General features: G+C 49.3%; 1 long non-coding RNA gene across 2 annotated transcripts; it reads left to right on the top strand.

The window, feature by feature from the left end:
- Positions 1-2,284: 2,284 nt before the first annotated feature.
- LOC134929341 (uncharacterized) lies at positions 2,285-6,645 on the top strand. 2 transcript variants are annotated; one of them, XR_010178491.1, is made up of 3 exons: positions 2,355-2,480; positions 3,995-4,216; positions 6,493-6,645. It is a non-coding gene; the product is annotated as an uncharacterized LOC134929341 (long non-coding RNA). The 2 variants fall into 2 exon arrangements; XR_010178490.1 differs by lacking the exon at positions 6,493-6,645 and having other exon boundaries at positions 2,285-2,480; positions 3,995-4,151.
- Positions 6,646-12,007: the final 5,362 nt, after the last annotated feature.

Below are 12,007 nucleotides of genomic sequence, written 5' to 3' on the forward strand. Positions count from 1 at the left end.
TCTTAAATACTGGTCTGAAGTCTTTGACTCAATCAACAGAGTTCTTAATACTCACCTTACCCCGGACCCAACCCTGGCGTTACTGCACATAGTCCCCTCTTCTGTCGTATACCCCCCCCTCCCCAGCAGATATGTCTTGGGTCACATTTTGATTGCTGCTTGCACTACCTTGGCCCAGCTCTGGAAACAACCTACACCCCCCGTTCTGCTAAAAGTTATTTATAAAACGCATCACCATTTCCTCATGGAGACTGACCATATCCCCCACCCTGACAACACCACCTCCCCCAGGAGGGGTTGGACCCTGTGGCATCAGTATGTTACCGTTGGGGAGGGATCCCGTTACTTTCAAATCCCATCCTCAACCGACCCACCACATTGTAATTTAATTGAACAACCGGTTAGTGAACAATGAGTTGAAATGCCTACCTACTGGGAAACCTTCAACAAACATTGTAGAATTCCACCATTTCCTTCTTAACCCAGGCTATCACTAGGTTCTCTATACATCCTCGCCTCCTCTCTTTTTCTCTTTAACACCCTCTGCCTACTGTGCTGAAATTTAAGTTTCATGATTCATGATTTCTAATATAACAAGTATACCTACCAGGTGTAATCTGTATCCTTTCCCCTTAGATATCTTTTTTGACTTCTTCCCAGTTTCTATGAGTACATGCACTTTGGATCCACTGGATGCTCCCTACCCCCCTCCTCTCCGGTACCCTCCCCTTTTTTATTTATTTTTATTTTAACCTCTATATTAAGATGTATGATGTACTATTCGTCCCCTCTTTTTCCATTTTGTACCCCACAAAAACTTATTGAAGTTAAAAGAAAAAAAAAAAACTTGTTGCTAAATATCCAAAATATCTGCACTTTCGGAACCTCAGTGGCTATTATATTTGGCCCATCATCAGGTAGACCTTCTTATTTTCATAGTTCCGGAATAAGACACAAAACGACAATATGGATACAATATATATATACCGTATATACTCGAGTATAAGTCGACCCGAATATAAGCCGAGGCACCTAATTTTACCACAAAAAACTGGGAAAAATTACTGACTCGAGTATAAGCCTAGGGTGGGAAATGCACGGTGCCAGGGGTTTTCATGCTCAGGGTGTCATGCTCGTTGCCAGGGGTTTCATGCGGTAGGTGTTATGCTTGTTGCCAGGGGGTAATGCTTGTTGCTAGGGTTGTACCCCCAGTGCCACATATACCCCCAGTGACAGATATCCCCCCACAGTGCCAGATAAAAACATGCCCCTTCTTTGCCCCCAGTAGTTGTGCCACCTCTTTCATTGCCCCCAGTAGTTATGCCCTCTCTTTCTTTGCCCCCAGTAGTTGTGCCCCCTCTTTCATTGCCCCCAGTAGTTATGACCCCTCTTTCTTTGCCCCCAGTAGTTGTGCCCCCTTTCTTTGCCCCCAGTAGTTGTGCCCCCTCTTTCTTTGCCCCCTGTTGCTGTGCCCCCGACGCCGCTTACAAACACACAAACACACACAAAAACAATACTTACCACTGCCCCGCTCCTGCTTCCCGACTTCTTCTGCTGCTGCGCTGCTCCGCTCCATCTGTCCGCCCGCTCCGTCTGTCCGCCGCTCCGTCTGGCCGCCCGCTCCGGCGCCCGCTTCCCGGCACCCGATCATCTCTATGGGAGAGACATCATGAGGTCTCTCCCATAGCAACACCGCACAGACACTAGAGGTCAATAATGACCTCTAGTGTCTGTCCCTGGAGCCGGCTGCAGCGGACACCCACACAGCCCACAGCGTCTGCTGCAGCCATTGACTCGAGTATAAGCCGAGGGGGGCTTTTTCAGCATAGAAAAATGTGCTGAAAAAGTCGGCTTATACTCGAGTATATACGGTATATATATTCATTCTTAAATACAGCGAAATGTCAATTTAAGATTCTCCAATTTTACACTGTCTTGAAATCTGTTTTTATGGCCCCTCATTTATATAAATCTGTGATCCCCGGGTAGCTGATTTGTCTGTGTCCTTACAGCGAACGAAGGCTCCGCCTACTGCGCTCTCTCCCATATAGATAAATAGATGCTACATGCAGAGCAGTTGAAATAGAGGGGGGTCCAAAATTGGACTTTACCTGAAACCCTAGCACCAGAACTGGGTTATATGAGGTCTTTATTTCAGCCATGTAATACATCAGAATATAGTCACTGACATGAATGCTGCCACATATTTATATGATAATGGGGCAGATGTGATACTGGCGGGGATTCAAGTAAGAAAATCCAGGGCCCCAACCACAAAATTGCATATAGAAAATGCATTGGTCTGTTTGTGTGTCTGTTGGTCTGCTCTGTCTGCGAGGTCATGCTGTGATGTCATAATGGTAACAACTGCCTATACAAGGACTTTGCTGTTGCTATCCTGTCTCATAGTCCTGCAGAGCCCTGGCAACACACAGCTCACCAGCAGTAGGCGATATCACCGGAAAAGCTATTCACATAAGGTTAGTGACTGGACAAATATAAGGCTGCTCACTTGGCAGGTCATGCTAGGCGCATTAGCTTCATCATTTTTTCAATTCACTTTGCCTGAGGCTGAGTAACTCTGGGCTAATAGAAAGTGGAAGGGAAGGACAATGTTTTCTTCATTATTTCAATTCAGAGAGGAAGAAAACAATGGTCAGCGCTTGTCCTTACCCCTGCAGGTCAGCGAAACTATAGCAAGGTAATACTTTATATTTTGGTCAAAATATTTAAGGTTGCACCCTGATGTCCAGGCTCCGCAATTCATGTAGTGTGAACTATTTGGCCTGTTAGCGGCACATCTTTCTTAACACTACTTCGTGACTGATTGCCGTGTAGGTTAGCAAATCACTGCCCAATACAGGGAACAGTTTCTATACCTCCCACGTATGCAAATTGGGATGGAGAGTTAACCCTAGTGGTTTAAATTCACAGATTTTCTTTGAAGTTTGTCCTTTAAGAAACCGCTCACTTTATACACCACACATTGGGCTTAATTCAGATGCACTCGCAAAATCCTATTGGGCCTTATTTAGAGGTGGGGGCTAGGCCGATTTCGTCCATCAGCGCATGCGCTGCATTCCAGGAAGGATGCAAATGCAATTTGATTGACAGGCAATGGGCGTTCGGGAGCGGCGATGCAGCATTGGGGGGAGTAGGAAACACAGGCGTGTCATGGCCATTTTTTGGGGTAGACTGAATACGTAGCTGGCATTTCCTGGCATTACTCTGCTGCGTATGCAGAGGGACGTCCCCTATTTGAGCTCCTGTGATGCGATCGCAATGTAAATGCGATCACAATGCTGGGCAGCGCCATACATGTTGGGCAGTCCTGTGTACAACTCTGAATCAGACCATTGGACAGCGGCTCTCTTGAGTTCTTAAAGCCTCTACAACTTGGTTTATTATCCCACTTGAAGAAGCAATTGCGACACAAATTAGTTTTGTCAGACATATGTTTGTCCTGAGCTGTGCTTAACTACTTGTATTTCTGCAACTGAGTTCTTGAATAGGGAGCTCTATGGCTGGTATCTAAACGGGATGCGATTAACTTACCAGCTGTCGAGATTCCAGTGGGCAGGATACTGACGCCGGAATCCCGACAGCCGGGGAAATGCCTGTGTACGGAATCCCGACACAAGCCCGGTATTCGCACTTGGGTGGTGGTCCATACCACCACCCAAAGGGGAATAAAATCGGGCTCAAAGCACGGCGAGCATAGAGACACAGCGAGGGGACTCACTGCTCTCGCTGCCAGGATTACGGTGTCGTCTCCTGGCTGCCGGGATCCAATACCGAATCCATCTAAACGTTTTAATCTATGGTGGTGTGAAACATGATCTTTCAGGTTTGTGTGAGACCCCTTTCGTGGTGCCACATATAAATACATTTAATACAGTTTATTAACAAATATTACTATGACTTTTAATGCTTATTGTATTATGTACTGTAAATATATAAGTAAAAGCAGCCACCTATATTTATTTTGCATTAGTGGCAGTGGACCCTGAAGGAGGCTTTAGCAGGCAGCGCGTGGGTAATACAGATAGACAGGATCTCGTGTTGCGGACAGAAGACATCCGGCCACCGGAAGAAAAAGGATACACTGACCGTTGGAAAGAAGTCACCAGAGAGAGAGCCGAAGACAGAATGACATCCACTGCACACACAGTGCTTCTCTAGGAATGGATTTTGTGGAGCCCGGGTGGGAGCCTAGGTGACTTTGTGGTAAATCTGGGTGAGAGGCGGCGGGGACAGGTGGGGTGGCTGGGCAGGGTAAGAATCGGTGGGGACAAGTGTGGTGGCTGGGCAAGCTTTGAGGCATCGGGGACAGGGGTGCCTGGGCAGGGTTTGAGGCATCAAGGCCAGGTGGGGTTGCTGGGCAGGGTGAGAGGTGGTGGGGCCAGGTGGGGTGGCTGGGCAAGGTTTGAGGTGTCGGGGACAGGGGTGGCTGGGCAGGGTTTGAGGCGTCAAGGCCAGGTGGGGTTGCTGGGCAGGGTGAGAGGCGGCGGGGCCAGGTGGGGTTGCTGGGCAGGGTGAGAGGCGGCGGGGCCAGGTGGGGTGGCTGGGCAAGGTTTGAGGCGTCGGGGACAGGGGTGGCTGGGCAGGGTTTGAGGCGTCGAGGACAGGTGGGGTTACTGGGCAGGGTGAGAGGCGGCGGGGCCAGGTGGGGTTGCTGGGCAGGGTGAGAGGCGGCGGGGCCAGGTGGGGTTGCTGGGCAAGGTTTGAGGCGTCGGGGACAGGGGTGGCTGGGCAAGGTTTGAGGCGTCGAAGCCAGGTGGGGTTGCTGGGTAAGGTGTGAGGCATCGGGGACAGGGGTGGCTGGGCAAGGTTTGAGGCGTCGAAGCCAGGTGGGGTTGCTGGGCAGGGTCAGAGGCGGCGGGGTCAGGTGGGGTGGCTGGGCAGGGTGAGAGGCGGCAGAGACATGGGTGGCTGGGCAGGGTTTGAGGCAGCGGGGACAGGTGGGGTGGCTGAATAGGGTAAGAGGCAGTGGGGGACAAGTGAGGTGGCTGGGCAGGGTTTGAGGCGGCGGTGACAGGTGGGGTTGCTGGGCAGGGTTAGAGGTAGCGAGGCCAGGTGGGGTGGCTGGGCAGGGTAAGAGGCGGCGAGGCCAGGTGGGGTTGCTGGGCAGGATGAGAGGCGGCGGGGCCAGGTGGGGTGGCTGGGCAGGGTGAGAGGCAACAGAGACAGGTGAATCACGTCATATTGGCATAATGAGGAAAAGTGCCAATGCCTACCACCCATCAATGACATCCTGCAGTAACTTCATCCACCAAGCCAGGCTTTAAAAGTAAGTGTTTATGTGTATTTGACCTGTGTGTGTTTGCCTGTATATGTATGTATCTATGGTATGTGTTCTTTGTGTGAGTGTGTATATGTATGATTATATGTTCTATGTGTGTGTATACAGTATCTATGTATTCTATGGGGGTGATTCAGATCTGATCGCTAGGCTGCTAAAATTGCAACCTAGCAATCAGTCAATCGCCGCCCAAGGGGAGTTTATATTCGCCGCGCAAGTGTGTGTACGCCGAGCTGCTAAAACCGCCCTCAGTCAGCTGCAAATCCATTCACACCTCACTCACCAGTGCCTGGTTTTTACATGTGTGTACAGTCCCTGCGCAGCTCAGGATATACTCCTACAGGACGATCAGAACGGGTTGATCGGGGCCGGAGCTGATGTCAGACACCCTTCCTGAAAATGCTCGGGTACGCCTGCATTTTACCTGACACTCCGTGAAAACGGCCAGTTACCACCCACAAACGTCTTCCTCCTGTCAATCAGCATGCGAATGGCTGTGCGATTAGAATTTTCACACCAGCCTGACGCTGACCGGCAATGCCTGTTTGCCGACACGCGTGCTCATTGGGGTGGTATTCATGTGACCGGCGGTCAGCTGACCGACAGTCACATGACCTCTTCCACCACCCCGACGGCTCACTATCCCGATGGTCGGCATGCCGACCAACAGGGACTATTTCCACTCGTGGGTGTCCACAACACCCATAGAGTGGGAACAGAACCCGTGGCGACTGCAGGTCACCACCGAGCCCGCATCGTGGCGAGCGCAGCGAGCCTGCAATGGGCTTGCTGCACTCGCCCCTCCCCGCCGGTATGCTACCGGGATATGCTGCGTCGGTAAGCTGACCGGCGGTCTCCTGACCGCCGGCCAGCCGTACTACACCCGCTCATTGTGGTGCATACGAAGTTAATGCCTGATCGCCCACTGTGCGAAAACGCACAGCAGCAATCAGGTCTGAATCAGGCCCAATATGCGTGTTTATCTATGTATGTGTTCTGTATGTGTGTGTGTGTGTATGTGTGTGTTCCGTGTGTGTGTGTATATGTATGTGTTCTATGTATGTGTTAATATGTGTTTGTGTATGTGTTCTGTGTGCTTTTGTGTGTATGAGTTGTATGTAACATGTATGTGTGTATGTTTTATATATTATTTTAATAAAATGAATAATAATAATTGTATTTATCCTTAGACTCCGCGCCATGACACTGCCAGAGACAACACTGTCTGCACTGATGGACGGAATCCTTCCTGCCTCTCACCCACGTGACACATCCATGGGAAATGCTCTTCTATCTTTATTTATATTATTTTCTCTTATATAATAAAGTCTTACAGTACAGAACATCATTGTGGGAGCTGTCATGTTCTGCTGCCTTACATGAAACACAATTTACACTGTTATAATCTAGCGGGATGCAACTGAAACCTCGGCGGTCAGGAGACCGACTCCGGAATTCCGACTGCCCGTGAAATGCCGACCGCCGGCCCGTATTTCCACGCCATCACACGAGGGGGAATAAAATAGTGTGGCGAGTGAATACCACCGCAGGCATCTGGACCCCCCACTCCACTAACCCCACAGATGTAGGGGTACATTATATTGTATTAGACTATGAGGTTACAAAGGAGTACATTATACTGTGTTAGACTATGAGATTACAGAGGGGTACATTATATTGTGTTAGAATGTAAGTATACACTCTCCGCCACTGACTGTCACCCCCCGCATGCAGCCATCACAAATACACTCACCACCCACTACTGCCGCCACTGTCACCCCCCCACATGCCGCCGCCCATTGACTGTCACCACCACATGCCCCCCCCCTTACACACACCTGATATGTTGCATGCCGGGTCGCCTCAGGCTCCCTGCAGCAGCTGCGGGCACATTGTCCAGGAAGCGGTGACTGGCTGTGCTGTGGACGCCGATGAGAGGTGAGCTTAGAGGCACAATGGGTAGGCTGGGACACAGGAGCTGCGGTGCTCTGGAGGGGAATGCGGTAGTTGAGAGACCCACAGGAGGTATCTGAAAAGATCTCTTTCTTGCACAAGCTGCCATGTAAAAGGCCACTTGTGCAGAGATTTGGGGGGTCTGTCCGCCATCTCAGGATGGCTAACAGTTTCATGTTCAAACTCCGCAAAAAATGCTTTTCCAGAGTGTGATGAATGTCACAATTTCTACATCCCCTGGGGAGTGTAGAAATTGTGACATTTAAAGGATAATGAATATGCCCCATAGAATTTAATGGCAGATAAGAATCATTTGGCCAATTTAGTCTGCCAGTGTATATACACACACTTTCACACCAGGATTAATTTTGTTTCCTCCGGGTACTCCAGTTTCCTCCCAAACAAAAAAATATACCACTGGCATCCGCCACTCCGACGCGACAACCCTCCGAAAGTGATTATACTCATCACAGCCAGGGATCGGAGCTCCTGGAGGCTTGCTGGTCATCAGTGCTCCCTCCACTCCTTTGGGGCCAGGGCCATATAATTAGTGAGCTGCATTAACCATTACTTATAATGAGTTAGTTTGCTGTATAATTCTGTGATGTCATCACATGGCCTTGTGATGTCATAAAGGAGTCTTTGCCCTCCTGGATGATAGCTGAGGATACTGTGACCGCTTGCACACTCCTAGCTAAGCATCGAGACAGTTGCCAGCGAGACAGTGACCTCTTGGAAAGTGCATACTTTTGAATTTCTGAGACCATCGCTTGTAACTGTAAGTAACCAATCTCCACATTCTGGTGCTACTTATCTTTATTCTGATTGGCTGCGATCTCACCATATCTTTATATTATGACAAATGTAATAGCCTCCACCCTGCAGAAAGAGACACGTTTCATGATTCAGCTTTGAAATTTAAAGTAGCAATTACAGTATTTTAAAGGCGAAACCAACTTGGTTAAAATAGGATTTTAATACCTACCGGTAAATCCTTTTCTCCTAGTCCGTAGAGGATGCTGGGGACTCCAAAAGGACCATGGGATATAGACGGGATCCGCAGGAGACATGGGCACACTATAAGACTTTGAATGGGTGTGAACTGGCTCCTCCCTCTATGCCCCTCCTCCAGACCTCAGTTATAGGAACTGTGCCCAGGAAGACTGACATTTGAGGAAAAGGATTTTTGTTACACTAAGGGTGAGATACATACCAGCTCACACCACAACACACCGTACAACTGGATTACCAGGAAAACCAGAGAACAGTATGAACGAAAAACAGCAACAAGCTGAACATAACCGATACACAACCTTCGTGTAACCGTTAACAACAATACAACTGCAAGTAACAGTCCGCACTGGGATGGGCGCACAGCATCCTCTACGGACTAGGAGAAAAGGATTTACCGGTAGGTATTAAAATCCTATTTTCTCTTACGTCCTAGAGGATGCTGGGGACTCCAAAAGGAGCATGGGGTCTATACCAAAGCTCCAGACCAGGCGGGAGAGTGCGGACGACTCTGCAGCACCGACTGAGCAAACATGAGGTCCTCATCAGCCAGGGTATCAAACTTGTAGAACTTAGCAAAAGTGTTTGAACCCGACCACGTAGCTGCTCGGCAAAGTTGAAGTGCCGAGACCCCTCGGGCAGCCGCCCAAGATGAGTCCACCTTCCTGGTAGAATGGACCTTTACTGACTTCGGCAACGGCAATCCAGCCATAGAATGAGCCTGTTGGATCGTATTACAAATCCAGCGTGCAATAGTCTGCTTGGAAGCAGGATTTCCAATCTTATTGGAAGCATACAGGACAAACAGAGCCTCCGTTTTCCTAACAAGAGCCGTTCTGGCGACATAAATTTTCAACGCTCTCACGACATCGAGAGATTTTGGCACCGCCACGGCATCCATAGCCACAGGCACCACAATAGCTTGATTTATGTGAAACGAAGAAACCACCTTCGGCAGAAAGTGTTGACGAGTCCTCAATTCCGCTCTATCCACATGGAAAATCAAATATGGGCTCTTGTGAGACAAAGCCGCCAATTCTGACACCCGTCTGGCGGACGCCAAGGCTAAAAGCATGACCACTTTCCAAGTGAGAAATTTCAACTCAACCTTTCGCAAAGGTTCAACCCCCGTGAGACATAAGAAATTGTAACACCACGTCAAGATCCCCCGGTGCCACGGGTGGCACAAACGGAGGATGGATATGCAGCACTCCCTTCATGAAAGTCTGAACTTCAGGAAGGACGGCCAATTATTTTTGAAAGAAAATAGATAAAGCTGAAATCTGCACTTTGATGGAACCTAACTTCAGGCCTGCATCCACGCCTGCCTGCAAAAAATGGAGGAAACGACCCAGCTGAAACTCCTCCGCAGGAGCTTTCTTGGCTTCACACCACAACACATATTTTCTCCAAATACGGTGATAATGCTTCGCCGTGACCTCCTTTCTAGCCTTAAGGAGAGTGGGGATGACTTCCCCAGGAATACCCTTTCGAGCTAGGATTTGGCGTTCAACCTCCACGCCGTCAAACGCAGCTGCGGTAAGTCTTGAAATACGCATGGCCCCTGCAGTAACAGGTCCTCTCTGAGAGGAAGCGGCCAAGGATCTTCTATGAGCAATTTCCGAAGATCCGGATACCAGGCCCTCCGTGGCCAATCTGGAACGACGAGTACTGCCGGAACCCTTGTTCGTCTTATGATCCTCAACACTTTTGGAATGAGAGGAAGTGGAGGGAAAACATATACCGACTGAAACACCCACGGAGTTACCAGGGCGTCCACTGCACTGGCTTGGGGGTCCCTTGACCTGGAACAATACCTCGGAAGCTTCTTGTTGAAGCGCGACGCCATCATGTCTATTTGAGGAATTTCCCAACGCCTTGTCACTTCTGCAAATACCTCTTGATGAAGAGCCCCCTCTCCTGGATGGAGATCGTGTCTGCTGAGGAAACCTGCTTCCCAGTTGTCCACGCCCGGAAGGAAGACTGCTGACAGAGCGCTCACGTGCTTTTCCGCTCAGAGGAGAACTCTTGTGGTCTCCGCCATCACCGCTCTGCTCTTTGTTCCGCCCTGATGGTTTACGTACGCTACCGCTGTTACGTTGTCCGACTGAATCAGGACAGGTAGACCTCGAAGCAGGTGTTCCACTTGCAGAAGGCCATTGTAGATGACTCTTAACTCCAGAACGTTTATGTGGAGACGAGTTTCCTGGCTTGACCATTTTCCCGGGAAACTTCTTCCTTGTGTGACTGCTCCCCAGCCTCGGAGACTTGCATCCGTGGTCAGCAGGACCCAATCCTGGATTCCGAACCTGCGTCCCTCTAGAAGGTGAGAACTTTGCAGCCACCACAGGAGAGAAATTCTGGTCCTGGAAGATAGACTTATTTTCCGGTGCATGTGCAGGGAAGACCCCGGACCATTTGTCCAGCAGGTCCCACTGAAAAACCCGGGCATGAAACCTGCCAAACGGAATGACTTTGTACGCCGCAACCATCTTCCCTAGCACTCGAGTGCATTGATGAATCGACACTCTTGCCGGTTTCAGAATCTCCTTGACCATGCATTGGATTTCCAGAGCTTTTTCTGCTGGAAGAAACACTCTCTGCAGTTCCGTGTCCAGAATCATGCCCAAGAAAGGCAGCCGAGTTGTCGGAATCAACTGAGACTTTGTCAAATTTAGAATCCAACCATGATGTTGCAGAACCGTCAGGGAGAGTTCCACATTTCTTAGCAACTGCTCCTTCAATCTCGCCTTTATCAGGAGATCGTCCAAGTACGGGATAATTGTGACACCTTGCTTGCGTAGGAGTACCATCATTTCCGCCATCACTTTGGTGAAGACCCTCGGGGCCGTGGAAAGCCCAAACGGCAACGTCTGACATTGGTAATGATAATCCTGCACCGCAAATCTCAGGAAAGCTTGATGTGGAGGATATATCGGGGCGTGTAAGTAGGCATCTTTTATATCGACTGACGTCATAAAATCCCCCCCTTCCAGACTGGAGATCACTGCTCGAAGAGATTCCATCTTCAACTTGAAAGTTTTCAAATACAGATTGACAGATTGAGGGATTTTAGGTTCAGGATCGGTCTGACCGAGCCGTCCGGCTTTGGTACGACAAAGAGGCTCGAATAAAACCCTTCTCCCCGTTGGGACGGGGGTACCAGGACAATGACACTCTGTTGACACAGCTTTTGTATCGCAGCACTCACTACTTCCCTTTCTGGGATAGAAACTGGCAAGGCTGATTTGAAAAATCGGTGGGGGGGCACCTCCTGAAACTCCAGTTTGTACCCTTGGGACACTATGGGGTATATTTACTAAGATTCGTAATTTTTCGGAAAAAGGTCAAAGTTCAATCACGAATGACATCGACAGTGTAAAATTGCAACTTTTTGAATTTATTACGACTAATTTACTAAGCTGCCGTATTTTGCCTTTTCGGGTTTTCCGATGTCGATGTCATTCGTTTTTTTTTTCAGTTTTTTACGGCAGTGATTAGCAAAACACTGCCGACTTTTTCAAAATGAATCTCGGCCGGATCTGTGTGATCCGTGCTGGGGTTCATTTTTTTTTTTTTCCAATAAACACTGTAAAACTTAAAAACAAATTGCGTGGGGTCCCCCCTCCTAAGCATAACCAGCCTCGGGCTCTTTGAGCCGATCCTGGTTGCAGAAATATGGGGAAAAAATTGACAGGGGTTCCCCCATATTTAAGCAACCAGCATCGGGCTCTGCGCCTG

The sequence above is a fragment of the Pseudophryne corroboree genome, chromosome 5, assembly GCF_028390025.1.
Source record: "Pseudophryne corroboree isolate aPseCor3 chromosome 5, aPseCor3.hap2, whole genome shotgun sequence".
In the NCBI taxonomy this organism is placed as follows: Eukaryota; Metazoa; Chordata; class Amphibia; order Anura; family Myobatrachidae; genus Pseudophryne; species Pseudophryne corroboree.